Raw genomic sequence first — 16,659 nt, 5'->3', positions numbered from 1 at the left:
CATGACTAAGAAAGTCACTAAGATTCTTAGCCATTCTGGCGGGTAGCATAGAGCCTCAAGGTGGGAGACAGAGAACTTTCTGCTAATTAGGTCAAGGAGAGCTCTTGCAGTTAATCTGGAAGAAATTATGAGCAAACCATATATTCATCAACAAGAAAATGAATAAATAAATATGGTATATCCATACAGGGAAATGCTATACAGCAGTGAAAAATGGGCAAACAAAGGTAATATGTGTAAAATATATTGGGAGAAAAGAAAGCAAATTGCAGAAAAATGCATGCAGTACGACATAATTTAATGTTTTTAAAAGCCTGCAAAGCAGTTCTATACATTGCTTAGGATATACCGTATACATACTGGTGCAGCAAAAGTAGAAGAAATGATTGGGACTGATAAAGACCTCATTCACGGAACTAGTTACATGTTGGATGAAGACATGGTGGGGAAGATGCCACAGGGAAAGGTTTCCACAGTACTGGAAATATTTCGTTTCTTAGGATAGGTTGGTTATACCAATATCTCACATTATTCTTTAGGCTTTTCTTGCTTTTAAAATATATTTCCTAGTAACTTTTTCTGACCGTGTTTATACCCAAAGCTGGGAACACAAATTATAGCTATCGTATTTGTTAATAAATCTGTCTCTCCTGCTGAGGTGTACAGGTGAGACCAGAACTCTTGAGACCAGAACTATTCAGCTAAGCTGCTCCCAAATTCTTGGCCCCCTAGGTTTGGAGGGAGGGGGGTATTTGTTACACAGAAACAGAAAACTATTATGAGGAGCCACTGAGTATTCCTGAGCCAAGCAGGGACACTAGGAAAGTGGTATTTTACCAGCCTATCTTGTGGCCTCTGAAGACCAAACAGCTAGGTTAATGTTTGATATGCAAAGCCCTAGGTGGTTAGCACACACCCGGAAGAGCCCGCAGCCCCAGACTTCGTGGGTGGGGCAAGCAACACATCAGTAATTTCAGTGTGGCCTCAGCAGACCACTCTTGGTCAGCTCTGCACTTTTTCCAATCAAATCTACTTGCCCAGGGGGATGCCTCCTGAGGACAAAAAGAAGACCTTCAGGCTGCAAACCTCCAGAGTTCAGCTAAAGCACAGGGAAGGGACAGCTGGCCTATGGTGCTCAGAGGAGATGAGGAAAACATCCTCCTGTCCGGGAGATGCTGTGCAGCTCTAAGGGACAGAGTGACCAAGAATGGAGCCAGAGACCCCTCACCTTCGGCTCTCCTGCAGCCTGGTAAGAATTATCCCAGGTTGGATGTCCCATTTACCATCTTACATCCATGCTTCCAGATAGACAGAGGAGAGGGTGGGGGAGTGATGGGAAAAGAGATGTTCACACAATACACAACCATAAAGGGAGAAGATAATGCATTTGGCAAAGCAAAAGAAGCTATCTTTTTCCCTGGGCTGCAGTTTCCAAAGCTGATTCAAAAAGAAAGCTCTGCAGTCAGATGGAAAATGGGCTTTTCCCTAAACAAGCTCTCGAAATTGTCCAAGAATTGAGCCCTTGTTGAAAGGGATGAGGTTGGTGACAAAAATAGACAGTCCCCTAGGTGGAAAATGTGTGTGTCTTCATTCCGATGTGCTGTTGGGAGCTCAGCTTTTGACCATACAGAGGGCAGCTTTGTGCATGATTAGGGGTAGTTGCCTCAAAGCTAAATTTCTCTTCCCCATTTCTTGGGGATAGAGTAGAGGAGAACAATCAATTCTATTTGGGCACAGGTTACACGATAATAAGAAAAATGCTCTACCCCCTCCCCCACCAAAAAGGATTGAAAGAGTTGCTGCTTGTTTGGGGTGTTGCTGTAATATTAAATAAAGTCTTTCAACACAGATCAAAGCTTAAAGGACAAAGGTAAGACAGAGTTTTACCCAGAAGACAGAGGCCTCAGTTCCATTCCTTCAGCGCTCTCTAAGGATCTCCTTCATTTGTACATGGAAAAGCTAAGTTTCAAAAAGGGGAAGGCAGGAAGCCAAGGTCACGGGAAGACAGCTGGCAGAGTGTAGAACAGAACCCAGAAGCCCACCTGGAAGGGGAACACACCCATGAAGTGTGTGAGCCTTCCCAGTTCCTGTGGAGCGTGAATGTGATTGGGAGGGGCTGTGCATCTGTGAGCTGTTGCTTCCTTTAATCCTCTCTGGGACCACCTGCTCAGGCCACACAAGCTGCTGATAAGGGAATGAGGACTGAAAGATAGGAGCTCTGCGACCCCACAGAGCACATACACAGGAGCAGTATTGGGGTGTCTGGAACTGAGTTTTCTCGTGTGTGGGCCTGGCATGGACTGCCCCAGAAGATGGTCCTATGGACAAATCAGAGTAGAAGGATGGCAGGGAATTCTTGAAAAGGAGGGGGTCTGGGACTGAGGGAAAAGGCAGCAGGTGGCGTGGCTCAATGCCAGAGAGACCTGAGTGTAATCCTAGCTCTGCCCCTGCCAGCTGTGTGACCTCAGGCAAGTCACAGCACATCTCTCAGCCTCCAGTTCCTCCTCTCAGAAATGCATATCATAGATACACACCTTGCAGTGAACTCAAGGTATTAGAGGGACTTAATAAATGTTATTAAATCATGAATCCTGAGCTAAAAAAAAGAGAGAGAGAAAAAAAGAGGACACTCATGCATGCCCGCACACATCACCTGCCCCAACTGACAAGACTTGATGTTTTTAGACCATCCCTTTAGCTGGTCTAAAATCTGTAATGCTTCTAAACTGCGTTCAACCCATAATTACCCAGAATGCAGACAGAAAAGAGATGAAAATTAGCAGTGAGAGAGGTAGATGAAGTCAAAGGATTAGAAACCTCTGATGGCACAAAATTCACTCAGTCAAAAGATCAAAATTCCAACCTAACTATTTTGTGTTGCTATTATTCTTTATTTTAGGTTGAGAATTTAACAGTATTTATTGCCTGAGAACATTTGTCTTTTTCTTTTCTCTAATGTTACTAAATAATATAAACAGTCCAGTTAAGAGTTTTAATGGCTTTAATACTTTAAGCAATAAAAAAATTTTTTAAAAAAAGTTTTAATGGGAACAACTGTCCATGTGATTTGTCAGGAGCCAAAATAAAATTCTTTTTTTTTTTTTAAATATATTTTATTGATTTTTTACAGAGAGGAAGGGAGAGAGATAGAGAGTTAGAAACATCGATGAGAGAGAAACATCGATCAGCTGCCTCCTGCACATCTCCCACTGGGGATGTGCTCACAACCCAGGTACATGCCCTTGACCGGAATCGAACCCGGGACCCTTCAGTCGGCAGGCCGACGCTCTATCCACTGAGCCAAACCGGTTTTGGCCAAAATAAAATTCTTTAAACAACAAACATGACGCCAATTGAAATCAACACTTAGTTGTTCCCACAAATGCAATGAGGACTCCTCAGAGCCACTTCAAAACATCAACTTCAGAAGTTTATCTACTTCCTAGGTCTGGAAAAGAGATTAAGAGTCAGAAACTGCATCATACACACCTGGGTTCAAATCTCAGCGCTGCCATTTAAAATGCATGTGACCCGGAGACACCTGATCCATAAATAGGAAAAATAATACGTGTCCCAGAGAATTATGGTGAGGGTTAAATGAATAAAACTGTGTAAAGGGCTTACCAAGTGCCTGGCACATAATAAGTGTTCAATAAACGGTAATTAAAGAAAGCTCCACTTGAACCTCTGAGGCCTTCCAGTACTTTCTTTTGCAACTGATTTTCCATATAATATCTTCTCTTGTTCTCTCATTGACCCAAGAAGATCTATGGGTTAGAATTCATTGGTGCCATTTTATTGAGAAAACTGAGTGGGAGAAGTGAAGTGACTTGCCTCCAGTCCCAATGGGAATGAATAGAAGTGTAGACAGGTCCCTCACAAGCCCTGCACTAAAGGGCTGCTTTCCCAGGCCTCAGAAGGAGAGAGGTCAAGGGTGCTAGGCCCCATACAAAGTCCCCTACCCAGGGTGGAATTCAAGACTTCAGTATGATCACAGGGAAGCAAATATGACTCAGTTCCCCCAGCCAGACTAACCCATATCCAACTGCCCCCACCCCCACACACATCCGAGCCAGGGCCTGGTATCAGAGCTGCCCAGCTGACCGCAGTCGGAGCTGCTGACACCTGTTCCGGATGAGCAGGCCCGACTGTGGCTGGAAAGCCAGAATGTTCTACCCCACAGTTTCCAGGATCTGACGTACACGCTGCTGCTCACCTGCTGAGGGAAATCTCCATGACCACGTCAGCGGGTTTATTGTAAAATCACCATCTCATAGTCTCCAGCCCCATCCCGATTACTCAGTCATGACCCTCCCATTTCCCTTGTGACATGGGAATGGAGAGACCCCAGAAATGAGGGAAACCACTCCACAAGGCCCTATACATCTAGGCTACCAGGATCCCAGACTGGCCCTGAAAATTGTAAAAACTCAGCAGCCTTTTAAAAAGGATGGGCAAGCCTTTTCTGTAAAAGCCCAAATAAAATAAATGGTTGGTTTGGTGGGTCATATCCAGTCCCTGCTTTATTTGTTTTTTCTGCTTTGTTTTTTAAAAGCCCTTTATGATTGTAAAAACTATTCTCAGCACAGGGGCCATACACAAACAGGCCTATGGCAGAATCTGGCCAGAAGGCCCTGGTCTGTGAATCTCTGATTTATCCAACTGTTCCATTGCATAGATGGAAAAACTGAGGTCCAAAGAGTTTCAATACATTTGTCCAAGGTCACGCAGCGGTCAGGACTGTCACTCATACTCAGATCTGACTCCTGGGCAATTCTGCCTCCAGGATTAAAAATACTTTAATTTATTTCTTCAAAAATCTGTTAACTCCTGGTTCTTAACCAAAATATTTGATTAATTGCATTTTCAATGTCCAATAGTGCAAATGCTGTGTATGAATATGATAGAAGCAAAAACGTTATCTCCAATCAAAACAAGCTGTGGTTGCTTCTGCCTTCCAAAGGCAGAAATCATTTCTATCAGAGGAAAGAAATCTGTGTTAGCGCTCTCTTATCTGGCAAAGCTGGTAGGGAGAGAAGAAAGAGACTGTTCTCTTACACTAGTGAAAAGGCAGGGGGTGTTGTAGAAGACTGCATTGCTTTGCCGAGTCTTTGAGTGTGCAAAGGGAGACACACACCCCAGGCCATGTGGCCTGTAGTGTTGGCCTATATTGCTCTTCTTAATAAAAGGAAGAGAATTGGGGAGCCGAGCAGGTGGGGTGTCCTAATAATGAAATGAAGAGGCTGTTAGAGGAGAAACAGGATGGCAGAGAGACACAGCAGTGTGGAACAGACAGAATGGTAAGATCAGGAACATCTGATGTCAGCATTGAGTAATCTGCACTAATAGGATCTAAGCCCCCTTCATGTCCCTCAAACCTCTCCTAGAGTGTACTGCACACAAAAGCCTTGTGTGAGCATTTCTGGTGTTGTTCTGAGCAAATGGAAGAGGAGCTGCTGGGGAAAGTGGGATAGACGAGGTGAACACACATGAAGACAACCCAACACTGAATGAACAAACTGCGCCGAGACTCTTCCCACTGCAGAATCGCCTGCCCAATATTCTTTCCCCCTTCATCTTGCTAATCAGAACCCCAATCCTGTTCAGGGTCAAAAGTGCCCAACCCTATTCAAGATCCTCACTTTCCTAGTTTTCCTTGCAGCTAGGAAGGGCCATGTGCCATAGTTAGTCAATCAGTAAGACACTGAAGTTCCCACCTTGATAAAAATGAACAAACGTCCTCTCGCTGACACGCTACACCTAGGCTGTGGGAGACGTCTTGCTGCTACTGTCCGATGGAACTTTACGCCACGATGGAAATGTTCTGTGCCTGCACTGACACAGCACAACAGCCAGCAGCCCCTTGAAATGCTGCTAGGGCAACTGAGGAACTGAAATCTTTTTAATTTTGATTCACCCAAATTTAAGTAGCCACACACTGACTAGTGACTATCTTATTGGACAGCTAGGGCTAGAGAATCATAGGCTCTCTGACCCTCATGTGGAGACATCTATCTCCAAACTCTTTGTTATGTAAGAAAAAAATAACTCCTTAATTTCTAGGTCACTGTAAATGCATTCTTACCCATATGGCCAGGGAGAGAGACCCAGGGGGGTCCCACTGCCCAAGGGATAATATTCCAGGATCAATCCCATTTTATTTGCATCTCCACCAGCCTTGCTAAGGGCCATATGAGGGGAGCAGAGTGGCCTGGGGCCAGGGGAGCCCAATTCTTACAAACAAACAAGGGGCAAGCACAAGGCATCCACCCCTTGAGTGACCACCTCAGCTGGTACCCGGAATGACCTCAGACACGCACAGCCTAACTGAATCCCCATCGCTGCCCTAGGGGAGGTACTTACACCCCTTCAATCATGGTGGCTCAAATCTGAACACAGAAGTAGGTGGTAGGCTAGCAAGGCTTCCAGAGAGGCTTAGAATTGAGGAGCTGGGAAGAATGTGTTACCTTCCAGAAAATGCCAAGAGAGAAACTCGGGTGGGTGAAGAGTGTTTTGTGGGAAAAAGCTTCTAGGCTGGAAGTATACACAAAGGTTATATACACCCACCATCAACCCTTACCCCACCAACAATGCCCAACAGATTGGTTTTGTAAGTTAGCTATATACAACTGGCTTATTTCACAGAGGGTGTGGTAAACCAACTGTACTTTCACTGGAAAAAAATTATTTGTGTATCTCTGGACAAGAACGATTTGCAGTGTTCTCGCTTATCTACAACTTGCACAGTTAAAGGATAATTTCTATTAAAAAGGGATATAATCATGGCCCTCACAGAAATATAAAACAAACAGGTGTCAAGGATTTTACTTAGTTCATTAATTTGTGAGGGAACCAATAAGATATCACAAGAGGTTCAAAGAATCATGCACACACAAAGAAATGCTGAAATGAATTCACAAATAGATGTACAACTGGCTTATTCCACAGGGGGTGTGGTAAACCAACTGTATTTCCAGTGGAAAAAAATTATTTGTGTATCTCTGAAAAAGAACGATTTGCATTGCTCTCGCTTATCTACAACTTGCAGAGTTCTGAAATCGCTCAAGGGCAATGAAAGGCACAGAGTTCTCATAGAAACACCCTGTTTTCCACTATTTCCAGTAATCTTTTCATTTTATTTCAAAGTCATTCACCATCTTTCCTACAACTTCAAGGTCAAACCTCTACATCTTCTCAACGAGGCCCACACTTGTCCGTGGGATCCCCCCCTTGACATGAATGCCAACATTCCAGAAAGTCAGGCACCTGCCCTGGAGCTGGAGAGAACTGATGTAAGCACTATGGGCATGGAATACAGGATTCTTGAGCTCAGAGAATAACAAGGACTTTATTTTTCAGAAATAGAATCTGAGGCCCAGAGAGGACAAGGGATTTTCCTAAAGACACTGAGCAGAATGGAAATGACACCTTCACCTCTGCTGCACACATTTCCTTCTTTTTTTAAAATATATTTTTATTGATTTTTAGAGAGAGAGGAATGAAGAGGGAGAGAGAGAAACAGCAATGAGAATCATCAATTGGCTGCCTCCTGAACACCCCCCACTGGGGATCGAGCCCGACCAAGAACCCAACTGGAGACCTCTTGGTTCCTGGGTTGATGCTCAACTGCTGAGCCACACCAATTGCGCTTTTCCCCCACACACACATTTCTGAAGACAAAGTGGCTGAAAACAGAGGTGCTGAGGGTCTACTTATTCCCCATGGCCAGGGCAGAGTGACCACTGGGGCCCTCCCCCTGAGCTGTGCTCTTTCCCTCCTTGAGCCATATCAGCAAAAAAGGGGTAGTAATAATACCTCCCTCCCTACGATGTGCATTGTGAGGTTTATATGGGACAGCATAGATAAAATGCTGCATAGCAGATGCTCTATAGAAACCAATTCCCTTCACCCTCCTGAGTGTCCTAGTGACCCCAGGGCAGTGACAGAGGTCATTCCAGTTTCACTCCCCAAGGGGTTGCAACCAAACCTAAAGACCGCAGCTTCTTGACCAAGATGAATCACATATTTCTTTCAATTAGATTGGACCAGCCTCAGCCCACCGCCGCATTTCCTGGGCCCCACTATAACAAATTTTGAGGAAAACACAGAGCAAGAGGCGAGTACAAAAAATTAAAAGTCACCCCCAAGCAAGAGGGGCTCTGGGACAGGGGTCAGAGGGGGTGGCAGAGGTGGCCAGGCAACAGTGAGAATAGGGGACCCAGAGCCTCAGTGAATCATGCCTTCAGCACAGGGAACCCGCAAACAGAGACACCAAGTTTGTTTCCCAGCAGGGTGAGCTGGTGTGACCTTCAAACAGCCCTTGGGGCAGGGCTCTACGCATCTTCTGGGTCCTGATATGACTGAGCATCCGTCACGTAACGGTGTTGTGAGCAACTTGGTCTCAGTTTCCTGCCACATTCTCAATTTCGAGGCATCCCTGATTTCTCTCTTCAGAGAGAAATCTTTCTAGCCCCAGGCTAGGAAGTGGTGGGTTTTGTTTTCTTTTCTTTTCCAACGTGCACACTCACACCAACATGCAACAGGGCCTTTCCCCTCTTCTGGGAGGGAAGTTTGCAAAAACATTAGGAGTCAGACAAGAAGGGGGCCCCAGAGTTTCTTGTTTCCAGTCCTCTGCCTTCTTCCAGGTCAATGAGAACCCCCAATGAATTCTGGCTCTCCCAGGACCGATCAAAATGTAGACCTCGGATGAAGGCCCTTTGCATTTCTCTGACACTTCAGAGTTTCCAGATCACGTTCTTGTCTCAGTCACTGGAGAAAATGTGATCCTGTTTTGCCAGATAAGAACAATGACATTCTGAAAGGCCAGGCGAATCGACTGAGGACACAGCTGAGCCAGAACTAAAACCCACGTCTTTCATCACAGGTATCATTGGTAGCAATGGGGAAACTGAGTCCAGAGAAAGAAAAGCAGCTTGCCTAAGCGCACACAGGGCTGGGATTGGAACCTGCATCCTTCCCAGATCAAAGCTCCTTTCATTCTACTGCCTCGCCTCTCTCCTTAGAAATCTCTCAGGACAGAACCTCTATCTGTGGCCCCAGGGGCACTTCCTTTCAGGAAAAGATGGCAGTGACTGTAGGAAGCTCTCTGTTAGGGAAGCTGTGGGTGCATGTGAGCTAAGCTGAGGAGAGAGCACTGGTGTCTGCCATGAGTACTGTAAGTAGACTGGTCACTCTCAATTCCTGTCCTTGTCTGGATTCTATTCTCACTCCCTTTTCTCCTATGTTGAGCAGTATTGTCGGCAGCACATAAAAGTGACAAAAACAGTCAAATCTAGAGGTTCAGCCTACTTACTCCCTGAGAACGAAATCAAGATTAATGAACCTATACCTCATGAGATCTGCCATACTTAGGAGTATTTTGATCTTTTACGGAAAAACCAAAGTTCAGAGCTTGAGGGTGGAGTCACCTGGGACTTGCTGCTACAAGGCACTGAGTACAGTGTGAGGAACAGTCCACCTGAAAAGCAATGCCTGCACTTTGCAGTGTTCGTCATTAGGTTTTCGATTTGGAACTCATATTGGAAACCACTGCTGTGGGCTCATGTGACATAGCTCTGAGGTACAATAGAGCAGGGGCTCTCACTGTGATCAATTTCAGCTGCTCTGGGGTGAATGGCAGTCTCTCCGTACCTCCCACTAAGCGCATTTACCATATGCCTCTGATAGTAGACTGGATTACTCTTCTCAATGCTTCCCTGTCTTGTACTTTTTATTAGGATGACATATCCTTTTTGCCTAGGACTTGACACTACCTCTGAGTAGAAGAGGTAAAGTATATATGTCCAAGCTCCTTAACATAGGACTTGGCCATCAGATTTGTTTTAGCCAATAGAACATGGGTGTGACAGAGTGTGACCAGTTCTAAACACGGACCTTAAGAAGCATCACGTGTTTCTGCTCATGTCTCTCGTGCTCCTGCTATTTTCCATGTTAAGAGTTTCTGCCAAGTCGTTTCTGCTCTTTCCTTCTAGTTCCTAATATGAAGAAATGGGAAGCCAAGCCCTGCTTATCCAAGTTAACCCAACAGAGCCACATGAACTGACCTGCAGATCTGCAAGGAAAATATATGTCTTCATAAATTACAAGCCACTGATATTTGGGGTGAGGGAATTTGCTATAGAACATTATCAAGCAAAAAATTGACTGATATAGACACAGAGATTGTTATTGTGGGTATTCTATTCAAAATATAATCTCCAAATTCAATTAGTGTTTTATTACATGTAATAACAGACAGATGGGTCTTTTTCTTTATATAGATTGTACATTGACACCATGGCATCTAGCTTGTACATCAGTCTCTTTTGAACTTGGGCAAAATGAGTCTGTTCCCAAATCTAGTCACTCACTACTCAGCAGATATTCAGGGATTCAAACCAAGGCCAACAACCAGAGATATAAAGAAAGAATTCCCACATGGAAGGACAACATTGCAAAATACTACAAAAATCTACTCACTGCTGAGATGGCATGGACAACGAAAAGTTTGGGGAATTATGTTTCTGACTACCACCTCACATGTCCCTGGGAATATTTAAAGAAAGAAGTTCCCAAATATCAATCATGGGCCACGTTTGAAAAAGGGGTGGGGAAGAGTTCAAGCTTTATGGCAATAGCAGAATCCTTTGCTTGAATGCGATCGTCCACGTATTCTCAATTTTAAAAAATTGATAAAAATGGAGTTGCTCTGCTTGCAGCCTGTGCAAGAGGCCAAAGCCCCTTCTGTTCACCCTTTCCCTAACCCCCTGGGGTGATATCTACATGGATATCCGTTTTAGCAGTGGGGAAACTGAGGTCAGAGAAAGGAAGATAATTCTACAGACTCCAATGAGGAAGTCATAGGATTTCAGGGTCTCTGAAGACTCTCTGAACTCCAACACCCCAGATGCCTTCAAAGCAAATAATCTTGGGGTAGTCATATTCATCCTATTTGAAAGAACATAAAATATAAAGACGTAGTTGTGAATCTTGATACAAGAGGCATGCCCAATCCTGGCCACTGTTAAAAAGCAAGACAAGGACTGCTGATTCTCTCTCAGGAAGGCTCCAGCTGCAGGTTTTGACTCAAAGAATCAGCAAGTGAATCTCAAAATCATCTCGTCTCTTCAAGCCATCATTCTTCCCAGAGGCATCATTATCCCAGGTGAATCAAAGTGACAGGAATCCCTGGGCCACCCTCCTCCTAAGATCGATTTGGCCTCAGATGGAAGGAGATTGGAGGCGCTCCCAGGAGCCCTCTGTCAGGGCCTGTCAGGGCCTGCTGCTGACACCTTCAATCTCTCCCCCACTCTGAATTCATAATGAAGTGAAATCATACACCATGCACCGGACAAAAAAGGCATCTCTTCCATATTTCAGTGCAAGCCGTAGAAGGAGGGGATAAAAAGATTGAGACAAAATGAGATGAACCCGGGTTCTATTTAACAAATGTATGGAGGTTAGACTGAGTGTACCAAGTGATGAGGAAACAGAATAGCTATTGCTCCATTTTCCCCCAGGGAGACATTATATAACCTCTGTTTCTCTCTACTGAAAGCAGATACAGAAATATGTTTTGCATTAGTGCATCTAGAAATTGGCAATTCACCATTTAAAGGGCCAAGAGCTGTAGGATGGAAGGAGGTAATCCCAAGCAATGTGTAGAGAACCAGGATGAGGATCTAGTTTTCTGGTGACTCCAAGACTCATGTAGGTAAATCTCTTTCCTCTCCCAGACCTCAGTATTCCCAGGATTTAAAGATGAGAGAAGGATCAGAAAGAGGATGAGAAAGACCCATCTCAGGCTTCCAGCATTCAGTTTCTCAGAAATTGGTCGCTCTGGTGCCCTTGACCTTGACCCTGAAAAATCAGCAGGATCTGCAGATGCCAAGAAATTGGATCTAATTTTGACTGCCTTTAACCCAAGTAAGCAAACATTTACTTTGTGTTGAAAGGCCAGGAAAATTGCCAGAATCACTTTTCTTTCTACGACAGAAGGAAAATGACCAAGTGAGTTGTTCATCCTAACACCATCAAAACAAATTGTTTTATTAATCTGATGAAAACTTGGTTACACTTACTGTTATATCTCCTTCTTGCATCAACTACTATGAAATTGAGAATCATTAATTTCACATTGACAATTTTAGTCTTAATTTTCACTAACCCTTGTTTTGTGACTTTAATATTTACACTAGCCATCACTTTATGACTTATATGAAATTTAAATGTTCTTTTGAAAGTATTTGAAACAACTAATGATAAAGGATCATATATATTTATATAACAGAATACTAAATTATCAAATATATTAGCACTAGTGGAATTTTCAAATTCCTCAAAGACTTATGAGGATTGGGAGAAAATGCATTCTATAAAATTTTTAAAGCAGCCCAGCCATGTTGCTCACTGGTTAAGCGTCGACCTATGCACAGTTCAATTCCTAGACAGGTCTCAATCCCCAGTAGGGGGCGTGCAGGAGGCAGCCGATCAATGATTCTCTCTCATCATTGATATTTCTCTCTCTCTCTCCCTCTCCATTCCTCCCTGAAATCAATAAAAATATTTTTTAAAAAACTTTTACAAGAATTCCACTTCTAGGTATTTATCTGAAGAAAACAAATTAATTTGAAAAGATACATGTATCCCTGTACTTACTGCAGCATTACTAGTAATAATAGCTTAGCTATAAAAGCAACCTAGATGTCTATCAATAAATGAATGCATATAAAAGATGTGATATATCACATATTCCATTGTATTCAGCCATAAAAAAAAAGAAAGAAATCTTGCTATTTGCGACACCTTGGTTGGACCTACAGAGTATTATACTAAGGGAAATAAGCTAAGCAGAGAAATACAAATATCATATGATTTCACTTATATGTGGAATCTTAAGGTAAAAAAAAAAAAAGAGCCCTGACCGGTTTGGCTCAGTGGATAGAGCGTCGGCCTGCGGACTGAAGGGTCCTGGGTTCGATTCCGGTCAAGGGCATATACCTTGGTTGCGGGCACATCCCCAGTAGGTGTGCAGGAGGCAGCTCATCGATGTTTCTCTCTCATCGATGTTTCTAACTCTCTATCCCTCTCCCTTCCTCTCTGTAAAAAATCAATAAAATACATTTTAAAAAAAGATAAACAAAACAGACTTATTAAATATAGAGAACAAGCTGATGGTTGCCAAAGGGGAGGGTGTGGAGGGATGGGAATTTTTAAAATAACTTTTATTTTAGCCTCTTCCTTACCGACAAGTCCTATGATACTTAGAAATTGCCCAAGAGAAGCTCATGTTTCTGGGGTGGGTTTTTTTGTTGTTCTTTCTGACTTGGAAGAGGCAGGACTAACACCGAGGTTCCTTGCTTCCCGGTTCAGTTCTCAGGCCCCAACATAACTGTCTTCATGTTATGAATTAGTTCTCTCTGAAAAGGCATCTCGTCCCAAAACAGACTCTTCCCAGCCACCAGGTAAAGCTCATGAAGCCTCTCACAATGACTCACTCGGAAGCAAAGATCCCCTAGCACAGAAGCAAGTCATAATACAAACACCCCACAGCCTGGTCTGCACCAAAGCTCCAGGCTGCATGCAGTCCCCACGCCAAGACGGCTCCAGAGGGCTAACCCCAGAGAGCATCAGACACTTGGAAAACTGCCCTCTAGCGCCTCGGTTCCCCTTGTACTGACAGCACAGCACATAGAACTTTCTCCCCCTGCCTTTTATTCTCTTTCCCCATCCAGGCCTCCACTCATTCAGTCATTCATTGTAGTAGATTAGATCCATTAAGGCCCCAATTCTCATCCTGCCCTTTACCCATTCCTTTGCCATATGAGAGTGAAGCACCTCCCACTCTGTCTCTGGGTCTAGCCCTGATGTTAGCAGACATGACCCAAGCAGAGGCAAGAAAAACCTGCGTGCTTCCACTCATTACCTGTAGCCTCTTCCATTGGTTTGGGCCAGCCTGCTAGGATGTGAGGGGCATGCGGAGCAGAGTCAAGTCACCCCAGTGGTCCCAGCCATGGCCACCCTAGATCATCAAGCAGCCAGCCAACTCCCCAAACACATGACCAGGTCCATCCAATGTCAGCAGAGCTGCCTAGTTGACCACCCCAGGCACATGAGTAATAAATAGGCATTATCACAAGCCACTGAGATTTTGTGGTTGTTACTCAGCATTACTGTGGCAATAAGTAACAGAAGACCCAACAACAGTTACCACTGTCTTCTATGTCTTATGCTGGGTTCTGAGCTACAAAGAAAAATCAGTAATGGTCCTGCCCTCGAAGGATCCCAATCTGCTGGAAGAAACACAAAGAGCACCTCTTTATCTAAAAGGATCTTGCCCCTCTGCCCACAACAGAATTCCCAAGCCCTAACTTCTACCCTCTTAATAACAACAACAAAAACTGATCTGAAGGCAGAATGTGGTAGTGGAGTATCAGTAAAGATAAGGTTCAAGGACATGGGACAAATTTTTTCCCAAAATAACAGCTGTTAAACACACAGTTTTATTTTCTTATGTAAAAAGCCCAAGGATGGACATTCCAGGGCTGGTATAGTGTTCTGCAAAGTCAGGCACCCAGGATCCTGCTACCTGATGTTCCATCATTCTCAACACATGGCCTCCACTTAATAATCCAAGAGAGATGCTCAAGCTCTAACCATCACCTGTACATTCCAGCCAGCAACATGGAAGAAGGACAAAAGAATGTTTCCAAACATTGCACAGGACACTACCACTCATTTGTCACTGGCCAGAACTTAGTCTCATAGCCTCCTCAACTGCAAAGAAGACAGGAAAATAAGTCTTTCTTCCAGACAGTTACATGCCCAGCCATAAATTGGAAGTTCTATTAGTAAGGGGGACGTGGAAGATTGAGAGTGGGAAACAGTAGTTCCTGCTGCAAGTGCCAACTGTTTGGGATCAAACAGACCTAGATCCATATCACAGCTCAACTAAAGGGCCCAACTGGTAAACTTGGGAAAATTCTTTCCTTCTTTGGGTCTACCTATACAATGGGGATAAGGGAGTGTTGGCACACATGTTACCTTAATCTCTTTCTGGCTCTTTACTTTCCAAAATCATAAAGATTCTGAAGAGGTTGGCTTTCCATCAGAGGCTGGCACCCATACACCTATTTATACTCCCAGGTGATTTCCACCCTTCAGTCTGAGAACATTTAGTGAACAAGAGGACAAATGCCAAGCACAGAGGCCTGAGTCAGATAAAGAGAGGAATCTACCTACGCTCCCTCATTGCTGCTTCTTGGGTTTCATAGATGTGGCTGCTTGATGGCCTAGAAGCTCCTAAGACTGACCTAGCTATACCCCTCAGGCACCTAGTAGTGGTCAAAGAACAAAGATGTAATTATGCCCCTCAATTCCCACCCTGAACCCAATACAAGGAAGCTGTGCAAACCAACAGAGATTTGAAGAAGGGAGCAGTCATATATTCAAAATCCAGCCAGGCAACATTTATGTGGCCCTGTTTGGGGTGAGAAGAGAGAACAAATATATTTTAATTTACCACCATCAAATTATATAGCCCATATGTGCACTTTATAAAGGTCAGAAACCTTTGCTCAGAGTCTATTTAAGGCCTTCTAAAAGTCTTATAAAGCTTTACAGTTCTGTGATGAAAGAAACTACCTACTCCCTTTGTAGGCTGGGACAATATCATGAGACTTTCAAATCTTGTAGAGTAGAAATCTCGTTCATCTAGTGTACATAAGAACATCTTTCAGAGAATGGGAAACGCAAGCAAAATGCTCCCATCCCGTGTCTTACTGAAGCACATGAAAAAGGTTCGTATTTCAATGGTGTATATTGGAAGTTGTATCTATTGCAATTAATAAAATTGTGTTGGCAGTTAAAAAAAAAAAAAAAGAACATCTTTCAAGCTCTGGCTGGGTTGCTCAGTAGGTTGGAGCATCGTCCCATACACCAAAAGGTTGTGGATTCCATTCCTGGTCAGGGCACATACCTAGGCTGAGGGCCCAATCCCTGGTCGGGGTGTGTACAGGAGGCAACCGATCTATGTTTCTCTCTCACATTGGTGTTTCTCTCTCTCTCTTTCTCTCTCTCTAAATATATCCTCGGGTGAGAATTAAAAAAAGAAGAACATCTTCCAAAATAAGCTTGAGTCTATGAGTTTGTCTTTATCTACTTTGAAATCATTGTTATTGAATTTGTGGTCAAAATTATTCTACTTTTATAAATCAGATTCATTTAATTTACAACTCAGAAATCCTCTTACATTAACATTCAAGTACATCTCTCCCTCTATGGGGGAAATAATTCAAAATGACACTGAAGCTCAGGGCCAGCAGAATGGTCCATCTGCCACAAAACTCAGGGCTGCCCTGAAGTTTGTGTGAAATGTATGAGTAACAACAACAGTAACATTAGGTATTGAGTGTTCTACATCTAGATTTTGGGTTCAATGTCTCAAAACATCTTTTTAAAACCCTGAAAAGTAGGACTTAGGATCCCATTTACAGAAAGACACTAAAGATCAGAGAAGCCACATTATCTGTTCAAGTCACACAGCTGGTGCACAGCTGAGCTGAGACTTCATCCTAGGAGAGTGGTCGGCAAACCGTGGCTCTCGAGCCACATGCGGCTCTTTGGCCCCTTGAGTGTGGCTCTTCCACAAAATACCACGTG

The 16,659-nt window shown here is 43.7% G+C and overlaps 1 long non-coding RNA gene across 1 annotated transcript; it reads left to right on the top strand.

Annotated features, from left to right (window-relative positions):
• The first annotated feature begins 1,028 nt into the window (after positions 1-1,028).
• LOC102251770 lies at positions 1,029-10,103 on the top strand. The gene is made up of 3 exons (XR_314429.2): positions 1,029-1,249; positions 8,799-8,884; positions 9,993-10,103. It is a non-coding gene; the product is annotated as an uncharacterized LOC102251770 (long non-coding RNA).
• The last annotated feature ends 6,556 nt before the right edge of the window (positions 10,104-16,659 follow it).

This window comes from Myotis brandtii, unplaced genomic scaffold (genome assembly GCF_000412655.1).
Source record: "Myotis brandtii unplaced genomic scaffold, ASM41265v1 scaffold658, whole genome shotgun sequence".
Taxonomy (NCBI): Eukaryota; Metazoa; Chordata; class Mammalia; order Chiroptera; family Vespertilionidae; genus Myotis; species Myotis brandtii.
The sequence above is the reverse complement of the archived record's forward strand: the minus strand, read 5'-3'. Positions and strand labels throughout refer to the sequence as shown.